The sequence below is a fragment of the Solanum dulcamara genome, chromosome 5 (assembly GCF_947179165.1).
Source record: "Solanum dulcamara chromosome 5, daSolDulc1.2, whole genome shotgun sequence".
Lineage (NCBI taxonomy): Eukaryota > Viridiplantae > Streptophyta > Magnoliopsida > Solanales > Solanaceae > Solanum > Solanum dulcamara.
Genome location: NC_077241.1, coordinates 20,255,369 through 20,263,383, shown reverse-complemented (window position 1 = coordinate 20,263,383; position 8,015 = coordinate 20,255,369). Strand labels below are relative to the sequence as shown.

The window sequence follows — 8,015 nt, the reverse complement described above, 5'->3', positions numbered from 1 at the left end:
TTAGCCAAATCTTTCTTTTCATCCTCAACATGAGAAGTACTCCCCATGGAGAACCTAATAAGAGTATCAGTAGAAACATTAGGCTTACCTTGGTGGTCGAGAATACACATGCCATAAACCTTGAGCAACTCAAGCACTCTTCTCTGCCTCAGATTTAGCTCTTTTGGCTAAAAACATATTACAAGCTCTTATGATCAGTGAACACGTCTGCATGCACACCATAATTATAGTGCTACCATATTTTTAATGCAAATACTACTACTGCTAACGCTAGATCATGAATTGAATAATTCCTCTCATGGATCTTAAGTTGTCTAGAAGCATAAGCTATGACTTTACCTCTCTGCATCAACACACAACCCAATCCAACTCTGGATGCATCGCAATAGATAACAAACCCATCTATCTCCTCGGGTAGGGACAATACAAGAGTAGTAGTCAATATTGTTTTCAACTATTAAAAACTTTTCTCACAAGTATCGGACCATTGGAACTTAGTTTTCTTTTGACTAAACTTAGTCAACGGAGATGATATGGATGAAAATCCATCTAAAATCTTCTATCATAACTAACTAAACCCAAGAAACTCATTATGTGAGTCGTAGATGTGGGCTTGGGCCAATTCTTTACTATATCTATTCTCTTTGAATCCACTCAGATACCGTCATCGGAAATAATGTGGCCTAGGAATACCATAGATGCAAGAAAAAAATCATACTTTGAAAGATTTGAATACGACTCCCTATCCTTTGGAGTTTGGAGAACAATTCTGAGGTAGTTGGCATGCTCTTCCTTATTTCTAGAATAGATCATGATGTCGTTAATGAACACGATAACAAAGATATCTAGATACTACTTGAATATTCTATTCATGAGGTCCATGAATGCTACAGGAGCATTAGTCAAACCAAAAGACATAACAAAAAATTCATAATGACCATAGAAGGCTTTTAAGGTTGTCTTCAAGATATCACTTCTTTTACTTTCAACTAATGATATCTTTATATGAGGTCTATCTTAGAGAAACAAGTGGCACCCTAAATTTGTTCCACTAAGTCATCAATTCTCGAAAGAGAATACTTCTTTTTTATGGTGACCTTATTCAACTGACGGTAGTCAATGCACTTTCTAAGGGAACCATCTTCTTTTGAATGAACAAGACAGGAGTGCCTCAAGGTGAGACACTCGGCCTAATACTCTTTTATCAAGGAGATCTCTCACCTACTTTTTCAACTATTTCAACTCAGTTGGAGCCATTCTATATGAAAAAATAGAGATATGCTGAGTATCGAGAAGAATATCTATTTTGAATTTTATCTTCCTATAGGGAAGGGCTCCAGGTAAATCCTTAGGAAAGACTTTAGAGAACTCTCTTAGGACTGGAATTGACAGAAAGGATGGTGTCTCCATACTGTCATCTCTAATTCGAACAATGTAGTACATACACCCCTTAGAGACTAACATTCTGGCCTTAAGGTATGAAATAAATCAACCCTTAGGCACTGCTGGATTACTCTTCCACTTTATGACTAGCTCATTGGGAAATTGAAATATGACAACTCGGGTTCTATAATCAATTGAGGCATAATAGTCTTGAAGCAATTCCATTCCAAGAATAACATCAAAATATACCTTGTCAAACTCAACTATGTTTGTTTAAATATATCTATGGTAGATAGAGACTTTACAATCTCGATAGACTCATTTTTCTAGAATTGACTCACCAATAGGAATAGAAACACTAAAGGGCTCTAAAATATATTCAGGAAGGATCCCAAACTTAACTGCTACACAAAATATAAAGTGGCACCTGGATCAAGTAATGTATAAACCTCATGAAAAAATACTCAAAGCATACCAGTAATAATATCTGGTAAGTTCTCTTGGTCTTGGCGAATAGACATAGCATAAAGATGGTTTGAACCTGTGCTTCTCCCAAAAGTAGTACCTCTCTGTTAACTCTACTTGATGGTGCTATTAAAGAAGATTAGGCCTTGTTTCCCTATTACCATGCCTGTGTGATGGGAAATCTCTCATAAAGTAACCCATCTAGCAATATTTGTAGCAACTATTAGTGTTATCTCGACACACTCCCAAGTGAATTTTACCACACTAATCAAAAGGCGGCTTGTAGGAAGAACCTTGGGCCATACTCCTTTGAGATGGAGTACCATGAGCTTTGAAGTTATAATTACTCTGAGATCTTTGATCATTCCTGTCATGACCCGAACTAGGGCAAAGCTGCGACACAGCAATTGCGATGCGAGGGACCTCAACCATAAGCCATCTTAGCATATATCACATACATAAGGTAAAGAACCATATTAAAAGTAAGAGAAAGAAATCAATTCAAGAGGATGGGACTAAGGAAAGTCAACTCAATAGATGTCCAAATCGGACTATATCATAAGCCGTCTAAATATGCCTCTAATCTAGTCCTTGACGAGGGCTTAGGATAAGCTCCTAGATCACCCAAACAATAAGAAGAAGCCAAAATGATAGCAATAAGAAACAAAGTCATTGTTATACCCCGTACTTTCGTACCTTAGGACATTGTATTAAGTCTCATAGAAAGTGCCATGTGATTTAGATTATCTACCATGTTATCAAATAATTTTAAGGAAGGAAGGACATGATGCCCTATAAGAGTGAAGATTGGAAATAGGATTAAAAGAATCCAGAAGGAGTTGGAAACAAGCAGGTGATGCACCTACTTGGACCAAGCAGGTGATGCACCTACTTGGACCAACTAGGTGAGACACCTACTTGAGGTGCGTCCCACATGGCCATGTGGCAGCCCCTAATAGGTTGTATGGATGAAGTGGCCCAATAAGTGTTTGGCATGTGTCAACCTTAGGGCTGACACATGTGACTTCTAAGAAAGGATATATATGTACCTTTTGATGACTATCATCTTATATTCATTTTACACTTAGAAAAAATAGAGAGAGTTGAGAGAAAAACTAGAGAAGCCAAGGGAGGGAGCTATGGGTTGGCCAAGACAAAAAAGTAAGTCCCGATTTCGTTCCATGAATTAATTATTTCAGGTATCCTACGGTGATATAGCGGTGTTTAACAATAAAAAATTTCAATTTGGGGCAATGAAGAGGTTTATGTTCTTGTTAACAACCTGTTTTTGAATGGTACTGTTGTTAGTAATATTAGTATAACTCCTTATGTAAAGCTTCATTTCGTGTGATTCAAGATATTTTGGAAATCTATTTCATAGGTCTATAACTTTCATTTAGCTTCTAAAACCCAGTTTTGATCTTTTCTGCTCAAAAAAGGGTGATGAAGTATGGGGGAGGTGCTGCCCAGATTTTGTTTTGGAAATCCTACACGAACTATTGTTGATATTTTGGGCATATCATTTTGTAAGCAATTGTTGTAGGGGTGATTCAAAATTGTATGCGACCTTAATACACATGTATATAACTTTCCTTGAGTCCACAAATCATGTTTTCCTCAATTACCCCTTCAAAACTAAGCGACAATATAAGACAGTAGGCTGTCCAGAATTCACATTTTGATAGTTTTAACGAGTTTGATGAGTTTAACATAAGGTAAGGTCTTTCCTTTCAATTTGTAGTTTATTATGTTGTTATGAAGTGTATTACACGTCGTGTAGGTGGCTGTAAATGTGAAAATATCATAGAGATGCTTGACATTAGAAATAACCTAATTTGGAGTCGCTATAGCTAAATTGTAGTCAAAATAAGGTATTGTGCATGTGGGGTGCTTCTGAAGGTATGTGGTGTTGTGTTGCAGGGCCTAAAATTATGCTAAAAGAGTTTTGGGAGCTTCTGGTTGCATCCACACAACCCTCTGCTTCGCACGGTTAAAGGTTTTATGAAATAAGATTAAAGACCCTATTTTGGTATTGTGATGTTAAGCAAGTTGTTTGGAGCCTATGTTGTGTAATGTTTCCATGTTTTATGTGTATATGAACTGCAGGTTATTGTTGTTGGTTGGCTTTAGTAACTAGGGATGTAAGTGGAAATTCGGACAGGGCATATTATAGGGGAGGTGCTGCCCGATTTCCGGTAATGCCTTAACTAACTAAAGAGCTAGTCAAGAAGCCAAGTGAGGAAATGAGTTCTATAAATACTCGTGTACAACTTAATATGCTGAAAGGTCAAGGTTTGTTGATACTCGTATTGCTTTCATGTTAAATAGGGGCAAGGACGACCAAGCAAACGGAATAAGAAGTAAGCCGTAAGAGGTATGTAAAGCTTTCTCTTGGCATGTTTTTGCCATAAGTATGGAAAGCCATTCTTCTTTCTTTCTGGCATGTATTAGATATAAGTTACGAATGGTTTGTATATGAGACATGGGGATAATTCCATTCATAAAGTTCTGATTACATTTCATAATTCTTATCCATTTTGTGATGGTAGAACTCCTGTAATAATTGAGCTATTGCCTTGTTAAGGTTGTTATATGATAAAATGTAATGCAGGTAAAGCATCTCTTTCCATTCTTTTGGCATGTCGTAGTTTTAGTTGTGATGTGTATATGAAATGTGGGGACACACCTACTCAGAAAGCTTTGAATATGACTCACGACTCCTACCTACCAATTGAGGTGAGAGCTCCTATGCTAATTGAGTTAGTGCCTCCCAGTATCTCCTCAATCATGAAACATAGAGGGTATGTAAAGCTATCTCCTTTCTCTTGGCATATCCTTGATAGAAGTGCAAGGTGTATATATGTTTATGCAAGTTGGGGATGATCCCATGCATAAATCCCCGAGCATACTTCCTGATTCCTATCCACTTCTGGATACTAGAACTCCCACAATAGTTGAATTATTACCTCTCTAACTTCTATAGGATGGGAAGTGATAAATATGTCAAGCCTATCCCTTCCTTCTTTTGACCTGGCTCAAGGATAGATGATATATGACACGAGCTCTAGAGTAATTCTATTCTTTAGCTCTGAATGTGATTCATGTCTCTTACTCGCTTCTGAATGTCAAACTCTTAAAGTAGTTAAGTTACCTACCCCGAACCGTCTATATGTCGATTAGTAGTGGGAGGTAAAGCTCCCTTCTAAAAGACTCTGGGATGACAGATGTCCCTAATTTCCTTAAGCCGGTTCGCATTACCCTAAAATGTGTCTACAACTCCTGAGACTTCACTTAATGTAGCCCTAAGGGCACTCAAAGGGAACCTGAGATGATTATTATCCTGATCCACTAATGATAGTCTGTATGACTACCTTATTAAGTTTCAGATAATGATCCACATATGCGTGGTTGATAATAACACCGAGTCCCATAAAGGGCCGAGTACGGTACATGATAGTGACACTGAGTCCCATAAAGGGCCTGGAATGGTATATGATAATGACACCGAGTCCCATAAAGGGCCGAGTACGATATATGATATTGATACTGAGTCCCACAAAGGGTAGGGTACGGTATATAATAATGACACCGAGTCTCATAAAGGGCCGGGTACAGTATATGATAATTATGACACTGATTCCCCTAGTGGGCCGGGTACGGTATATGATAATATGATTATAACACCGAGACCCATAATGGGTGGGGTATGGTATGATAAGATATGATGGTATGAGAGGGTAACGGTATGATATAGATGCACATTACTTTCTTGACCAAGTCCCTCACTAAAGGGTCGTATACGATAGATAGGCATGCATATGAAAACCAAATGATGTACTTGTAATGTATGAGATAATGCCATATATGATTATATGATGCCGCATACAGAGATATGGTGACATCGAGTCCCATTACGGGCTGGGTAAACTGTTACACTTGTGTCCTGCCTCCTTATTTAAGTTGTTGTCTTAATTATGATATTTTATGCTTTATATACTCAGCACATGTATCATACTGACCTTCTTTCTTCGGGGGGCTTCATTTCATGCTCGCAGGTACAGGTACACATGTTGGGGATCTGTCAACTTAAGATTTCTACTCAACTATGTTAGAAGTGCTCCACTATTCTGGAGCCTAGCTTTTGGTGCTGATCTTTTAAAGTACATATTGGTTTATTCAAGGGTACGGCGGGGGCCTGTCCCACCATATGATACCGTTACTATTCTTAGTGTTCTGTAGACATATGTAAGTGGGTTGTTTATGAGTTTATTTCAATTGTGCCTATATGTCATATTGTAAATATTTTTACATTATGGCAGCCTGGTCGGCTTGCATGCCCTTTCATGGTACGATACGAATGAAAGAGGGTACATGTTCATGAAAAAGTTTTAACTCAGTGGGGTTTTTGTGAGTAGTATCTCTTGTTCATAATTCAATTTGACTACAGCTGATAGGTATGTGTACAGGGGTCCAGGTTGGACCCCTGTCGCGGTCCACGGGGTTGGGTCATGATAGAAGTGGTATCAGAGCAGTTCGTCTTCGGAGTGTTTATAGACCGTGTCTAGTAGAGTCTTGATTATCGATGTGTTGCGCGCCACATCTATAAAGAAAAGGCTATAAGACATTTAGGATGTTTTCTTTCTTTCATATCTAAGGTTGTGCAATAGAGCCAAGTCATAGGAAGTGGAATTCCTTATACTAACCTCTAATTTCAGATGAAATACAATGTCGATAGAAGAAAATGACTAACGATATTGGAAGTTACAAAGCACGTAGATAAGCCAAGGCACGAGAGAGGTGTGCCAGGTAAGGTATGGAAATACAATTGAAATGAAAAGTTGAAAATTGAAAAGGAAAAATGGACAGAAAGACTAACATGAGTAGTTCGAGTTGGACATGTTAGGTAAGTCCATTATTTTATACTATTGTTGATATTGGGTGCCCTGTCAGTCTGCGATATAATGTGATATGATACGTATATATGTATCTTTATGTGTGCTAGCCCTGTGAGGCACTGTTGGTATTTTCTGCTTGCAGATTTGAGATAGTAAAGAAATACAAAGGAAACTCTGCCCAAAGTTTCCAAGAAATAGAAAGAGAATGAGATATAGGGTTGTAGTATGTCTTGAAAGGTCGTGCCCACAATAATGATGAAATGTGGTTAAACCACAAGTATGGCTGACCTCAAGAAATAAGTTAATTACTAAATTGACGGTAATAGAAACTAGGAGGTCGGTATTGATATGGTAAACTGAAGTTGGAAAAGACTTGTGAACCTAAGAAAATGATTTAGAGAAGACTGGTAGTTCTGGATAGAATGATATATTGCGGTACCGATAGAATTGATACACAGGGATAAGAGTAACTAAGAAGGGTAAGTAACCCATAGTAAGGATCGTGAAAAAGGTTAAGAAGTGCTATACTATGGGGTGAAATACAAATAGGATAAGATATGAATATAACAAGGATTGTTAGGAAAATAAGTAAAGTCTAGTAAGAAAGTGGCTAAAGTCTGGCCAACCGGACCAGCTGCTGGGTCATCATCTTCGTGGGTAGCTATGCGCCCCACGGGGCAGGATGCAATCATACCAGCACTAACGCACCAGATCTCATCAGAACTCCAAAGTTAAGCATGTTTGGGCGAAAGTAATACTAGGATGGGTGACCCTCTGGGAAGCCCTATGCGGCTGTGATTTAAGATGATATGGATGTATGTATACATTGGTCGTGCATGGAATTATTGGTATAAAGAAGTATTGTGGATATGTGACTCCACCATGAAAGATGATAAGACCCTTTGAGATAGGGGATGTAGCTTTGCAAAATAACTAATGCACTACGAATCTATTAAAGGGACAAGTGGTACCTACTGGATAAGGTTAGGGCTATCACAAAGCTTGGGATACTAAACGTCGGAATGTAAGTACTGCCTAATTGAGAATTGGAAACGACTATAAGCACTAGCTAGTTATTGATCAAAATGAATGGAAAGTGGCTTTGAATAAATTGCTACATGACTTGAGTACCAACAATTAGATTGGATTAGCACCTCACGATTGTGTTAAGCTGTCATACATGGGCAACCGAAGGTATAGATGATATAAAAGAAGGAATAGATATGGTGCAGTATATCAAAGGTGTTGGAAAAGAATCATATGTATTGGAAA

General features: G+C 38.1%; 1 pseudogene; it reads left to right on the top strand.

The window, feature by feature from the left end:
- The first annotated feature begins 7,423 nt into the window (after positions 1 to 7,423).
- Positions 7,424 to 7,544, top strand: LOC129891023 (5S ribosomal RNA; annotated as a pseudogene).
- Positions 7,545 to 8,015: the final 471 nt, after the last annotated feature.